The following is a 14,296-nucleotide window of genomic DNA, read 5'->3' on the forward strand; positions in this document are numbered from 1 at the left end:
ACTTCGCGTCCGTCCGTCCGTCCGTCCGTCCGCACCAGCGCGCGGGAGCTCCTCGCCGCCGGCGTCCGCGCACCGGGGCCCCTCGGTGCCCAAGGGGGTCCGGGGCGTGCGGCTCCCGCCGGGTCTCGCTGCCGGGCTCCCCCGCCCGGGGCGCCCCCGCCGCCTGCCCGCCGCCCTCCCGCCGCGGGCCGAGCGGGGCGCGACAAAGGCTCGGTGCGGGGCCCTCCGCGCCCCGCAGCTGCGCGCTGAGCCCGCCGCCGCCGCCCCCGCGGGCACCAACCGCCGCGCCGCCGGGCCGTTGGGCGGGGGTCATTTCTGGGAACGGGGCGGGGTCGCGGGCGAGCGCGGCGGCGGCGGCGGCGGAGGAGGAGCGGGCGGCGCCGAGGCCGCGAGGCGGGGGGGCGGGGCGGCCGGAGCGTCACGGGCGGGGCGGGGCCGGGGCGGGGCCTGGAGGGGGCGGGGCCGCGGCGCGCTCGGTCCGCCGCGCCCCCGCCCGTCCCTGGCGGCGGCCGAGGAGTGGAGCCTGGGCGGGCGGCGGGGGGGACCTGCGCGGGGAGTTTTCCCGAGCCCCGGCCCCGGTAACGGCCGCACTGGCCGAGCGCGGAGCTGAGCCCGGGAGGGGCCGGAGTGACAGCGGGGCCGCGGGAGGCTGTGCCGTGCGGCCCGGGCGGCGGGGAGCGGGAGCGGGAGCGGGAGCGGGAGCGGGAGCGGGCGCTGCAGGTGCACGCGCTGCCCCCGCCCGGCGCACGGCGGGGCCCCCGCGGAGGGCTGCGGTGGCAGCGGCGGCTGCGGGAGCCCCGAGCGGGGACGGGACAGGTGGCCCGCCTTGACCTGGGCGAGCGGGCTCGGGAGAAGTTGGGGGCCGGGGGCGGGCCGGGGGCGCGGGGCCCCGCGGGGCGCGAACTGCCGGCCCCGGGTGACAGGCGCGGCGGCGACGGGCGGGGGCGGGCCCCCCCGAGCCGCGCGGGGAGGGGCGCGGCGGGGCGGGGCGGGGCGGGGCGGGGAGGACGGGGGAGGCGGACGCGAGTGTCCTGGTGGCGGCGGCAGGAGGCCGAGGGGGAGGAGCCGAGGCGGGGGGCGGGGGCGGGGGCGGGGGCCCCCACTGCTCCCCGCGCCGGGCTCTGTGTCGCCGCCGTCGCCTCGGCGGTTGGGCATCGCGGGGCGGCGCGGGCGGGGCGGGGCGCTGCGCGGGGCGGCCGCCGCTGTTTTGTTCGGTCGTCTCCCGGCGGAGCGGCTCGGGCTGCCGGGGAGGCCCCGGGCCCCTCGGGGCGAGTCGGCGGCCGGGCCGGGAGGAGAGCGGCGCGGCGGAGAGCAGGTAAGAGCGCGGGCCGCCGGGGCCTCGCCGTCCGGGTCCCCGCCCCGGGCGCTGCCGGCGGCTCCCCGGAGGCTGCGGCGGTGACAACGGCCGGGCGCCGCGGGGCAGCGGCGGGGCGGCGGGACTCGGGGCGCGGGGGGCGGGGGGCCCGCGGGCGGGGGATGGGCCGCGCGGCCGGCCCGCCGTGTTTACATCTCCGCGAGTCGCCCGTGCGGCCGGGACGGGGCTGAGCCGCTGCCCCGCGGGGAGGCCGGGCGGCGGGGCCGGGCGGCAGGGCCGGGCGGCGGGGCCGGGGCCGGGCCGGGCCGGGGCGGGGGCGGGGGCGGGGGGCGGCCCGCAGGAAGCGCGTCCCGGGGGCGGGGGGGCCGGGGCGGGACCGGGCGGCCCCGGGGCGGCGGGGGGCCGGGCGCGCGCTCCTTCCCCGTCGGGCCCTCCGGCCGCCGCTCCCGTGCCCGCCCGGCGGCTCGCGTGGCAGGTTGTGCGCGGTTCTTCTTTTATTCTCGGCTCCGCGCCGGCGCCCGCCCGCCCGCCCGCCCGCTGCCCCCGGGGGCCGGAGGCTCGAGGCTCGGCGCTGCGCGCAGGCTGGGCTGGAAACCAAACAAAAACGGGCTGTGTGGCGCGCGTCCCGCGGCCGCCCTGGGTCCCCGCCGGGCGAGGCTGCCCCCCGGGACCGCGCGGGAGGGGGCCTGGGGCTCCGCCGGGGCGGCTGCTGCGGACTCCCCAGCGCCTTCGCGAGCCGAGCCCCCGCGCCCCCCGTACTCCCCGAGCCCCCCGAGCCCCGCAGCCCCGCACCTCCCGAGCCCCCCGCACCCCCGCTCGGCTGGGACATCTTTACTCCATGTCGGTAAAGGACGGAGAAAACACCCCACAAGGGCCCAGAGCAGTCCCGAGTGCACCGTTCCCCGCGTCTCCCGCCGCCCGCCCCCCGGGCTCCCTTCCCAGGACCTGGACTCGCCGCCGAGCAGCCCGAGAGTTGTTAGTCGTCGTTTAAACGAGGGGGGAGGACGGGGGGGAAACACTTCATTGGAAAACCTGTAAAATTTCCCCCCCTTCGTGGCCATTTGCTCTCAGCTGCGTGGTTTACATTTTAATCCGGTGATGATACAACAGTAATCTTGCGTTTGGTAATCAGATTTGCTTTCCTTTTTACCTGTGAGTCACTGTAGAGAGGGAAATGCGCACTTTCTCTAGGGCCGTGACACAGAGCAGGGCCAGCACCGCGGAGGGACGGCCGCTTTGCCAAGGTAGGATGGGGCACTCGCGTTTCAGAGTTTCTTCCTTTCTTTAAGAGGGAGAAACGACTTTATGCAAGCCTGGGAATCACTAGATTACATGTAAGGAATTTAGGGACGACTGAAGTTTGTATGTCGTGCAATACAGTTCATGCAGTGTGTTGCTTTGAATGTCCCCGAGCTCTCTCCTAGTGCACACATTAAGTAGAAGATTGAAATATCTTGGGCATATGAAGTTTGAACATTTACTGTCAACCTATGTTGAAAGGTTAGTGACTGAACTAGTTACTCTGATTAATCATTGCTTCCCATTTCAGATATGTATATATACATATATATACACACACATATATATGTGTATATATACAGACACACTAATTTACCAAATTATCAGAGTGTGATTGGAAGGTATTTATAACTTTGAGATTTTTCTGTCCTAAATATTAGGATGTTAACTTTGGATGTGGCAGGCCTAACCAGTGTTGTTGGCTTTACCTACTCACCGGTCATACACCAAGGTGGGGTTTTTTGTTTGTTTGTTTGTCTTGGTAGCAGTTTTATTGAGATATAATTTATGTACCATTCAATTCACCAATTTAAATTTAACGTGTAAAATTAAGCGGTTTTTACTATATTCACAGAGTTCTTGCACTATCACCATAATCGATTTTAAGACATTTTCATCATCCGGAAAAGGAATCCTATACCCATTAATGGTTACTCTTCTTTTTCCCCTAAAATCCCTAGCTCTAGGCAACCACTGATTTGTCTCTATAGATTTGCCTATTGTGGACATTTTTTTTATAAGTAGAATCAGGAGCGCTGGGTGGCTCAGTGGGTTGAGCTCTGACTCATGATTTTGGCTCAGGTCCTGATCTTAGGGTGGGAAGATGGAGTTGGGGGTGGAGCCTTCTTAAGATTCTCTCCCCTGCCTGGCCGCCCCGCCCTTGCTTAAAGCACACACACACTCAAAAAATAAAAGAATCATATAATATGTAATTTTTCATGACTAGTTTGTTTTAATATACTGTTTTAAAAGCCCATGTTGTAGCATATGTCATTGTTTCTTTTTATTGCTAATATTCTATTGTATGGATATACTACGTTACTTATTAGTGGACGTTTGAGTTTTCACTTTCTTGTTATTATGAACAATGCTGCTTTAAACATTTTTGTACACTTTTTTGTGGTTATGTTTTCATTTCTCTTGGGTATGTACCTAGCATAGAAAGTTAATATGCAAAAAATAAAAATAAAAAAGAAAGTTAATATGCATAAGTCTATTGCATTTCCATTCCCAAATATGAACTATCAGAGAGATTAAGAAAACAATCCCATTCACAATTGCATAAAATACTGAGGAGTAAATTTAACCAAGGAGTTAATAGACCTTACTCTGAAAACTATAAAACATTGATGAAAGAAATTGAAGATGAAAAAAAAAAAAAGAAATTGAAGATGATACAAATAAATGGAAAGATAAACCATACTCATGGATTAGAGAAATTAATATTGTTAAAATATCCGTACTATCTGAAGCAATCTACAAATTCATTGCAACCTCTATCAAAATTTCAATGGCATTTTTCACAGAAGTAGGAAAAATAATCCTAAAATTTGTATAGAATTTTATTTGTATACAAAAGACCGTATAGCCAAAGCAATCTTGAGAAGGAAGAATGAAGCTGAAGATACTAATCTCCCTGATTTCAAACTATACTACAAAGCTATATAGTTAAAGCAGTATGGTACCTCCCCAAAAACAGACATAGATCAATAGCACAGGATACAGCCGAGGAAATAAACCCATTCTTATAAGGTCAAATAATGTTTGACAGAGGAGGCAGGAAGTTACAATGGAAGAAACGTCTCTTCAATAAATGGTGCTGGGAAAACTGGACAGTTACATTGCAAAAGAATGAAACTGGACCACTTTATTGTTTTATTTTTAAATTTTTATTTATTTTGGAAGTAATCTCTCTGCCCAGTGTAGGACCTGAACTTATGACCCCAAGATCGAGAGCCAAGTACTCCACAGATTGAGCCAGCCAGGTGCCCCTAGACTACTTTCTTTCTTTCTTTTTTTTTTTTTTTTTTAAGATTTTATTTATTCATTCATAAGAGAGACAGAGAGAGAGAGGTAGAGACACAGGCAGAGGGAGAAGCAGGCTCCATGCAGGGAGCCCAACGTAGGACTCGATCCCGGGACTCCAGGATCAGGCTCTGGCCTGAAGGCAGCGCTAAACCGCTGAGCCACCCGGGCTGCCCGGCATTGGCTATTTTTACATATAATTATTAGCCATTAATGTATCCTTTTTGTTGAAGTAGCCATCCAAATCTTTGCCCATTTTTATTTTATTATTGAGTTCTAAAAGTTCTTCTTTTAAAAAATGTATTTACCTGAGAGAGAGAGAAAGAGAGAGAGGAGGGAGGGGCAGAGGAAGAGGGAGAGAAAATCAAGCAGATTCCCCAATGAGTGGGAAGCCTGACCTGGGGCTCAGTCTCACAACCCTGAGATCATGCCCTGAGCTGAAATCAAGAGTCAGATGCCTAACCGACTGAGCCACCCAGGCCCCCTGAGTTGTAAAAGTTCCTTATGTGTTCTGGATGTAAGCCCGTTATTAGATACATGATTTGCAAATATTTTCTCCTAGTCTGCGGCTTGTCTTGACCTTTTTTTATTGGAGCCCTTTGAGATGCAAAAAATTTTAAAATATATGTATTTTTAGAGTTTTTATTTTTTAAAGTATGCTCTAGGCTCAATGTGGGGCTCGAACTCATAACCCCAAGAGTCCATATGCTCCACTGAGCCAGCCAGGTGCCCCCCCCCCAAATTTTAATTTTTATGGAGTTTAATTTCCCAGCTTTTTCTTTCATAGATCATGCTTTTGTTGTAAGAACTCTCTGCATAATCCAGGGTCTCGAAGATTTTCTCCTTTGTTTTCTTCTAGATGTTTTATAGTTTTTGCTCTTAGATTTAGGATCTATTTTGAGTTAATTTTTGTTTTTGTTTTTGTTTTTGTTTTTGGTTTTTTTGAGTTAATTTTTATGTATGGTGTGAAGTAAGGGTCTAAATTCATCTGTTGTAATATGGAGTGTGTTAGAACAATTTGTTGAAAAGATACCATTTCTCCATTGATTATAAACGTAAAGATTTATTTCTGGACTCAGTTCTATTATCTATATATCTATCTTTACACTAGCTGAGACTAACTCCGTCTTTATTATTGTGCCCAGTGGTAACTTATGAAACCAGGTAGTGTAAGCCTCTGGTTTTGTTTTTGTTTTTAAAAGTTATAGCTCTTCTGGGCCCAATGTAAGAATTTTAGGATTAGCTTATTAATGTCTGCAAAACAGTCTTGGGGTTTTTATGGGTAGGCATTGAATCTGTAGGTCAGTTTGGGGAGAATTATAAATCTCGGAATATTTACTTTTCTGATACAGGAACATGAAAATTTCTCTTGATTTATTGACCTTTAATTTTCTCAGTGATGTTTTGTAATTTCAGTGTATAAATCTTATGCTTAATTTTTTAATTTTATTGTGGTAAGAACACAACACAAAATCTACTTCCTGAACTTTTTAAGTATTTAATGCAATACTGTTTACTATAGGCACAGGTGTTGTATAGAACATCTTTATATTTGATAGAGGATTCCTTTTAAATCCTAGTTTGTTCCTGAGTTTTTATCATGAATGAGTATTAGGTTTTGTCAAATGCTTTTTCTGCATCTGTTAGCTTGACCAACTGTCACAGTTTGCCCAAGACTGTTGTGGTTTTAGCACTGAAATTCCTGCATTTTGGGAAACTCTTCTGCCCTGAACAAACCAGTATGGTTGGTCACCTCAGTATCTTAAATGATCATGTGGTTCCTGTCCTTTATTCCATTAATATTGTGTGTTATATTAATTGATTCTCAGATATTAAATTTAGCCTTAGTCCTAGGATAAATCTCACTTTGTCATGGCATATAATTCTTACTATAGTTGCTGGCTTTCCTTTGCCAATGTTTAGTTGAACATTTTTGTGTCTGTGTTTATGAAAGATACTGGTCTGTAGGTTTTTTTTTAAATATATTTTTGGATTTTGTAACATAGTAATACTAGCCTCAGAATGAATTGAGAAGTATTTCCTCTTTTATTTTCTATAAGAGTTTGTGAATAGTTGATATTATTATCTCTTGGAATACATCTGATAGAATTTACTACTGAAAGCATCTGGGCCTGGATTTTCTTCTTTTGGAAAATTTTTAAACTGCTAATTCAGATTCTTTATTGGTCATAGGTCTGTTCAAATTTTCTGCTTATTTTTGAGGTAGTTTCTGTAATTGTGTTTCTTGGGATTTGTTTGTTTCTTCTAAGCTATTTAATATTTTTGGCACATAGTTCAGAATGTTCTTGGATGTACTTTTAATTTTACTAGTGTAGGTAGTGATGTCCCTCCTCTTTTTTTTTTTTTTTTTTAATTTTATTTATTTGAGAGAGGGCGCATGAGGGGCAGAGGGAAAAGCAGGCTCCCCAGGAGCAGGGAGCCTGATGCAGGGCTGAATCGGGGGACTTCAGGATCATGATGTAAGCCGAAGGCAGATGCTTAACCTGCTGAGCCACCCAAGCATCCCACTCCTTATTTCTTTTTTGTGAATTTGACTTTTGGACTGGTTATTTTCTTTCAGTCTAACGGATTTCGTGTAAGATTTCTTGTGTGGCAGGTCTGTTATCAATGAACTATTTCAATCTTTGTTTTTTGGGATTGCTTTTATTTTGCTTTTATTTTTGAAGAATAGTTTTGCTGGATATAGAGTTCTTTGTTACAGATTTTTTTTCTTTCGGCACCTTGACTGTGTTGTTTCCTGCTTTCTGACCACCATTGTTTCTGATGAGATGTTTTTCTCTTTGTGCTTTCATGATTTTCTCTGCCTTTGGCTTTCAATAATGATATGTCTAGGTGTTGATCTCTTTGTGTTTATCCTACTTTGGATTCATTAAACTTGAATCTATAGATTTCAACAGTTTGGCAAGTTCTGACCATAATCTTCAAATATTTTTTTCTGTCCTTTTCTCCCTCTTTGTTCCTTCTGAAACTTGCAATAAATGTACTTTGGTTGTTTGATGGTATCCCGTAAGTCTCAGGCTGTGTTCATTTTATAAAATTCTTTTTTTCTCTTCTTCAGAATTGGTAATTTCTGTTGATGGATCTCCAAGTTCACTGACCCTTGTGTCATCTCAAATCAGCTATTGAACTCTGCTAGAGAATCTTAAATTTTGGTTGATTACTTTTTAACTCTTTTTTTTTTTTTTTTTTTTTTTTTACTTTTTAACTCTTGAATTGTATTTTCACCTCCAGAATTTCCATTTTTTCCCATATTTTTAATGTAGTAGTAGTGTATCTTTTTTAAGATTGCCCATTTTTTGAGTTATAGTTGTCATGCTTTCCTTTAATTCTTTAAACATGATCTCTTTAATTGCAGATAAAGTTATATTTTAGGTAGAAGATGATATCTAATCTATGTTAAATTCTAAAACGTTGCTTGTTTTATTTCTTAATTATGTTCAATAATTTTTATCTATCTTATGATAGACAGGAGTGTATATTACTCATAAATGCTAAATTTTATCTGATAGTTTTTATTTAGACATAATTAACAATTCACTTATAATTTCTAATGTTTACTGATATGTAGGATCAGTGTATAACTTGAAAGATATACCATTAATTCTGAAACTTTGAGGGGATCCCTGGGTGGCTCAGCAGTTTAGCGCCTGCCTTTGGCCCAGGGCGTGATCCTGGAGTCCCGGGATCAAGTCCCACGTCAGGCTCCCAGCATAGAGCCTGCTTCTCCCTCCTCCTGTGTCTCTGCCTCTCCCTCTCTCTCTCTCTCTCTCTCTCTCTCTATGTCTATCATAAATAAATAAATCTTTAAAAAAAATTCTGAAACTTTGAGTCAGTTTCTGAGCTGCTTATACAGTATAACATCTTCTTGCTGTACATATTTTTTAGTTAACCAGTTCTCTTACTGTAAGTGTTAATGCATAGAAAAAAATGGAAGACGCCTTAAGAGAGCCATATGTGTGAGAATGGTTATAAAATATCAAAATCTTCATATTAGGGACTCACTTAGTTTTGATATGAAAACCTAACTGATATTAATTTTGCCAAAAAATATCAAAATCTGCCTGACTTCTGATCATTTTGCTACTAAAGATGGTTCTATCAAGGATGGTTTGTCTCTTGCCAGAGTTAAGCAACTTGGATGCTAACAAACTATGGTTACATACTAACATGAGAAAAGATCTCAAAAGGAGGTGGAAAATAGTGATAAAGATAGAAGAAACTTGAGGGCAGCCCAGGTGGCTCAGTGGTTGAGCATCTGCCTTTAGCTCAGGGCATGGTCCCGAATCCGGGCAATCAAGTCCCATGTTGGGCTCCCTGTATGGAGCCTGCTTCTCTCTCTATCTGTGTCTCTGCCTCTCTGTGTGTCTCTCATGAATAAATAAATAAAAATCTTAAAAAAAACCCCAGAAATCTCCATATTAGCCTGTACATTTAATAGTATAGTATTAATTCATTTTAGGTTCTTGAGAGATTGTGGTGAACAAGATAAATGCAGTACTTGCTCTTATGGAACTTACATTCTGGTAGAGAAGACAAACATTAAACATAAATGAGTAAGATAATTTTAGTGATAAATATAATGAAATAAAATAGGTTATTGTGATATCAGATAGAGACTGATGAGGGAGCTATATGGCGATGGATGATTGGAACTGGGGAGCCATGATAGAAATGGCTCTTTATTTTTAAAAAAATTTTTTTCTTAATAATAAATTTATTTTTTATTGTTCAATTTGCCAACATACAGAATAACACCCAGTGCTCATCCCGTCAAGTGCCCCCCTCAGTGCCCATCACCCATTCACCCCCACTCCCCGCCCTCTTCCCCTTCCACCACCCCTAGTTCGTTTCCCAGAGTTAGGAGTCTTTATGTTCTGTCTCCCTTTCTGATATTTCCACACATTTCTTCTCCCTTCCCTTCACTCCCTTTCACTATTATTTATATTCCCCAAATGAATGAGAACATATAATGTTTGTCCTTTAAAGGGATGGTTCTTGAGGTGATATTTGTGTAGTGGGTGAGGAGGATTCAGTCTGTGGATGACCTGTAGAGCCTGTAGCCTAGGGAATGGGAGGTCCAGAATAAGCTTATTTTGTTGCAGAATAGGGCCACCGTAGTTGCAGCTCAGGAAGCCAGTGAAGGAGCTGAGGTCAGAGAAGTGGGGTGGGCTAACCTGAGATGCTCTTTATATAGACCATGTTTAAGATTTTAGATTTTTTTTTCTAAATGTGGTGGGAACCCACTGGAAAAATATTATAGTGACCTTCATTCTTATTTATTTATTTATTATTATTTTTTTTAGTGATCTTCATTCTTGACTAAAGAGTTAACTCAGTTTGTTTTTTTTTTTTTTAATTAAAAAAATTTTTTTTTATTTTTAATTTTTATTTATTTTTTATTTTATGATAGTCACAGAGAGAGAGAGAGGCAGAGATATAGGCAGAGGGAGAAGCAGGCTCCATGCACCGGGAGCCCGATGTGGGATTCGATCCCGGGTCTCCAGGATCGCACCCTGGGCCAAAGGCAGGCGCCAAACCGCTGCACCACCCAGGGATCCCGTTAACTCAGTTTGTAATTTTATTCTGTAATGATTTTTGAGTATGAGTAAATGTATGTCAGATTTTTGTCTAAATGATTTTAGCTTTATAAAGAGCAATAGGGAAAATCACTTTTCCTAATGTTTCTAACTTGAAAATTAGCTACCTAAAAATGAAATAAAATGTCAATATCTACAAAACTTTAAATTTGTTATACAGTTATAACAATGACAGAGATTCTTATAACAATTTTATTTATTTATTTTAAAGATTTTATTTATTTATTCATAGACACAGAGAGAGAGAGGCAGAGACACAGGCAGAGGGAGAAGCAGGCTCCCTGCAGGGAGCCTGACATGGGACTCGATCCAGGGTCTCCAGGACCACACCCCAGACCGCAGGCAGCGCCAAGCCGCTGCGCCACCGGGGCTGCCCTGATAACAATTTTAACCAATTTATGTTAATATTATAAAATTATACTCTCAACTATTCATAATTATGAGCTAAAATTTACAGATGGCATGATGTAGTTAGTTGTATGGTGACTTTCTAAATAGAACTATTTTTCCTCTCTGTTCCACTAGCAAAAACAGTCACAGTTTTTTAAAAAAATATTTTTAAAGATTTTAGTTTTTATTTGAGAGACAGAGAGAATGAAGGAGCCTGGTGGACAGGGGTGGGAGCCAGAGGGACAACTGGACTCCCTGCTGAGCAGGGAGCTGAATGGGGGGCTCCATTCAGGATCCATCCCAGGATCCCGAGATTATGATCTGAGCTGAAGGCAAACACTCAACCAAGTGAGCCACCCAGGTGCCCCAGTCACAGTTATTTTTGTTTGACTAATATTAACATAAAATAAATATGACTTCAAGTCACTTCAGATTAGACAAAGTGGAATATAGTCCTCTAAAGCTTTATGTGAATAAAATTTATGAAGATAAACTACTTTTTCAAAATATTACTATTTGTTAAACGACAGTAAATTATGGTTTTTGTAAGTGAAAAGTGAAAGTGAATAGTAACCTCCAGTATTTCCCCTTATAATGTCATGTATATTTTTAATATTTAAAATGTACTTTTCTAGAGGTGCCTGGGTGGCTCCCTTGGTTAAATGGCTGCCTTTGGCTCAGGTCATGATCCTAGGGTCCTGGGATTAAGTCCTGTGTTGGGTTTCCTGTTCAGTGAGGAGTCTGCTTCTCCCTCTTCCTCCGTGCCTGCCCCCCTTTTGTGCCTTCTCTCTCTCTCTCTCACAAACAAACAAACTGTGCTTTTCTATAATATTTAAAATATACTTTTTTGGTATTAGAAATATATTGAAAATTTCAGATAAGCTAGCTATATCAAACCAACTCAGGTATAATATAATTTGGAGGGTACTTTTAAATTACTCTAATTCTGTGTTAATATTGGTTTGCAGTGTGTATCTGAATATATTTCTTTGCCTTTTTTATTCACTAACATTTAATCTGACTATATTCAGTATTATATATATAGTTGTTAAAAGGTGCTTCCTTTTTCCCCCCAAATGATTTATTTTTTTATTTTTTAAAATATTTATTCATAAGAGACACACACAGAGAGAGAGAGAGAGAGAGAGAGAGACAGAGGCAGAGACATAGGCAGAGGGAGAAGCAGGCCCCATACAGTGAGCCCGACGTGGGATTCGATCCTGGGTCTCCAGAATTATGCCCTGGGCCGAAGGCGGCCCCAAACCGCTGAGCCACCAGGGCTGCCCCCAATAATGATTTAAAGAGCCTTAACAAAGGACACACAGAGATATATATTAGTGATAGTAAAATAGAGGAAGGAAGCCAAGAACAAGAAAACTTGAGTCAGGAGTTAAAATTGTTGTCTATTATGTGCCAGACACTGTTCTGAGAGGTGTGTATACGATGGTGATTAAAATAGCTATGGCTCAGCTCTAATGGAGCTTATATTCTAGTTTGTGTTGGTGGGGTGATAGAACGATTTGCATTAAGCATGTAAGAAAAAAACCTTCACCTTTTACTTCATTCCAGAGGAATGACAAGATGATTTGGGACAGGATAAAATCCAGACAACTAAAAAATTCTATTGTCTAATGCCTTTAATATCCTTGATATGATTCACTTAAGTAGAATAAAGCTAATTTGTTTTGGTTCCCACGCTAGCATATGTTACTTTACATTATTGGATTATAAATTTGGTCAAAAAAACAAAACCAAAAAATTTCTCTAATCTGGTAATTTATATGGTCTATAGGTTTCTACTCAGCGATAATCAGAGATGATAAGGAAGCTTAGAGGGACATTGCTGTAGATTGATTATAGGGCTAAGCTATATAAATAATGTAAAAATAAGTTAAATTCATGAGTTGGGATAAAACAAGCAAATAATATAGTAATTTCAGAATAAATACTAAAATGCAGAGTCCTTTGGTTTCTTATCTATACTTGAAGGCCAAAGTTTCTTTTTTTTTTAATAATAAATTTATTTTTTATTGGTGTTCAATTTGCCAACATACAGAATAACACCCAGTGCCCATCCTGTCAAGTGCCCCCCTCAGTGCCCGCCACCCAGTCACCCCCACCCCCCACCCTCCTCCCCTTCCACCACCCCTAGTTTGTTTCCCAGAGTTAGGAGTCTTCATGTTCTGTCTCCCTTTCTGATATTTCCTACCCATTTCTTCTCCCTTCCCCTCTATTCCCTTTCACTATTATTTATATTCCCCAAATGAATGAGAACATATAAAGTTTGTCCTTCTCAGATTGACTTACTTCACTCAGCATCATACCCTCCAGTTCCATCCACGTCGAAGCAAATAGTGGGTATTTGTCGTTTCTAATGGCTGAGGAATATCCCACTGTATACATAGACCACAGCTTCTTTATCCATCATCTTTGGATGGACACTGAGGCTCCTTCCACAGTTTGGCTGTTGTGGCCATTGCTGCTAGAAACATCGGGGTGCGGGTGTCCTGGCGTTTCATTGCATCTGTATCTTTGGGGTAAATCCCCAGCAGTGCAATTGCTGGTTCGTAGGGAAGGCCAAAGTTTCAATCTTTTCTTTCTTTTCTTTTCTTTTCTTTTCTTTTCTTTTCTTTTCTTTTCTTTTCTTTTCTTTTCTTTTCTTTTCCTTTTCTTTTCTTTTCTTTTCTTTTCTTTTCTTTTCTTTTCTTTTCTTTTCTTTCCTTTCCTTTCCTTTCCTTTCCTTTCCTTTCCTTTCCTTTCCTTTCCTTTCCTTTCTTTCCTTTCTTTCCTTTCTTTCCTTTCTTTCCTTTTTCTTTCTTTTCTTTCTTTTTTCTTCCTCCCTTCCCTTCCCTTCCCTTCCCTTCCCTTCCCTTCCCTTCCCTTCCCTTCCCTTCCCTTCCCTTCCCTTCCCTTCCCTCTCTTTCTCTCTTTCTTTCATTTTTACAAGATTTATCCATTTATTCATGAGAGAGGCAGAGAGTGGGGCAGAGACATAGGCAGAGGGAGAAGCAGGCTCCCTGCAAGGAGCCCCATGCGGCTTTGTCCCGGGACCCTTGGATCACACCCTGAGGGAAAGGCAGACGCTCAACCACTGAGCCACCCGGGTGACTTTAATGATAAAGCATCTTAATCTTCACATATCTTTTATAGGAGAAGATGGGGGTCTGTGTCTTCTTCATTCCAGATCATTATGATTTTTATCATCTAAAAGTGCTGTTGGGTTGAAGATAAAGTTAGAAGTTTTACATTATCTGCAACTTTCTGTAGCTCTCATCATTATCATGAAGTGATCTTTATGAAGTCTTGCCATCACACTGGATAACAATACTATGATAGTTACATTATAATAATCATAGTAGCTGTGAGGTAGTTTCTATTGTTTTTTCCTTTTCACAGATGAATCTGAGACTTCAAGAAGTTAAATAACTTGCTGCATGGTAGAGTTAAGATAGTAGGTCTGAGACTGCTCTCCTTGGAAAGGCCTGTTTGCAGGGTTGGCCCATGGTTGGCATCTGGGAACTCCGCTCTCAGAGTGTTTCCAGTAACTGATGAGGTTGATTCACTGTGCCTAGACTGTGCAAACAATATGGTTTATGTTGAACACCTGCTTTCTTTCTGGGGGTCTGGAATTTTGGCATACATGTGGCAG

General features: G+C 44.5%; 1 protein-coding gene across 17 annotated transcripts in view; it reads left to right on the plus strand.

Annotated features, from left to right (window-relative positions):
- Nucleotides 1-14,296, plus strand: part of ELF2 (E74 like ETS transcription factor 2) — a 99,732-nt gene that overhangs the window by 1,132 nt on the left and 84,304 nt on the right. For 8 of the 17 annotated variants that reach the window (XM_072788356.1, XM_072788333.1, XM_072788341.1 and 5 more), the window contains exon 1: nt 1,169-1,315. The exons of 1 other annotated variant lie outside the window; for it this stretch is intronic. The gene's annotated coding sequence lies outside the window, so the exon portion shown is untranslated. Of the gene's footprint in view, nt 1-1,168; nt 1,316-2,165; nt 2,560-2,606; nt 2,816-2,994; nt 3,066-14,296 lie in introns of those variants that run through there. 8 more of the 17 variants (XM_072788361.1, XM_072788354.1, XM_072788343.1 and 5 more) reach the window with 6 other exon arrangements.

Source organism: Canis lupus, chromosome 20 (assembly GCF_048164855.1).
Source record: "Canis lupus baileyi chromosome 20, mCanLup2.hap1, whole genome shotgun sequence".
Lineage (NCBI taxonomy): Eukaryota > Metazoa > Chordata > Mammalia > Carnivora > Canidae > Canis > Canis lupus.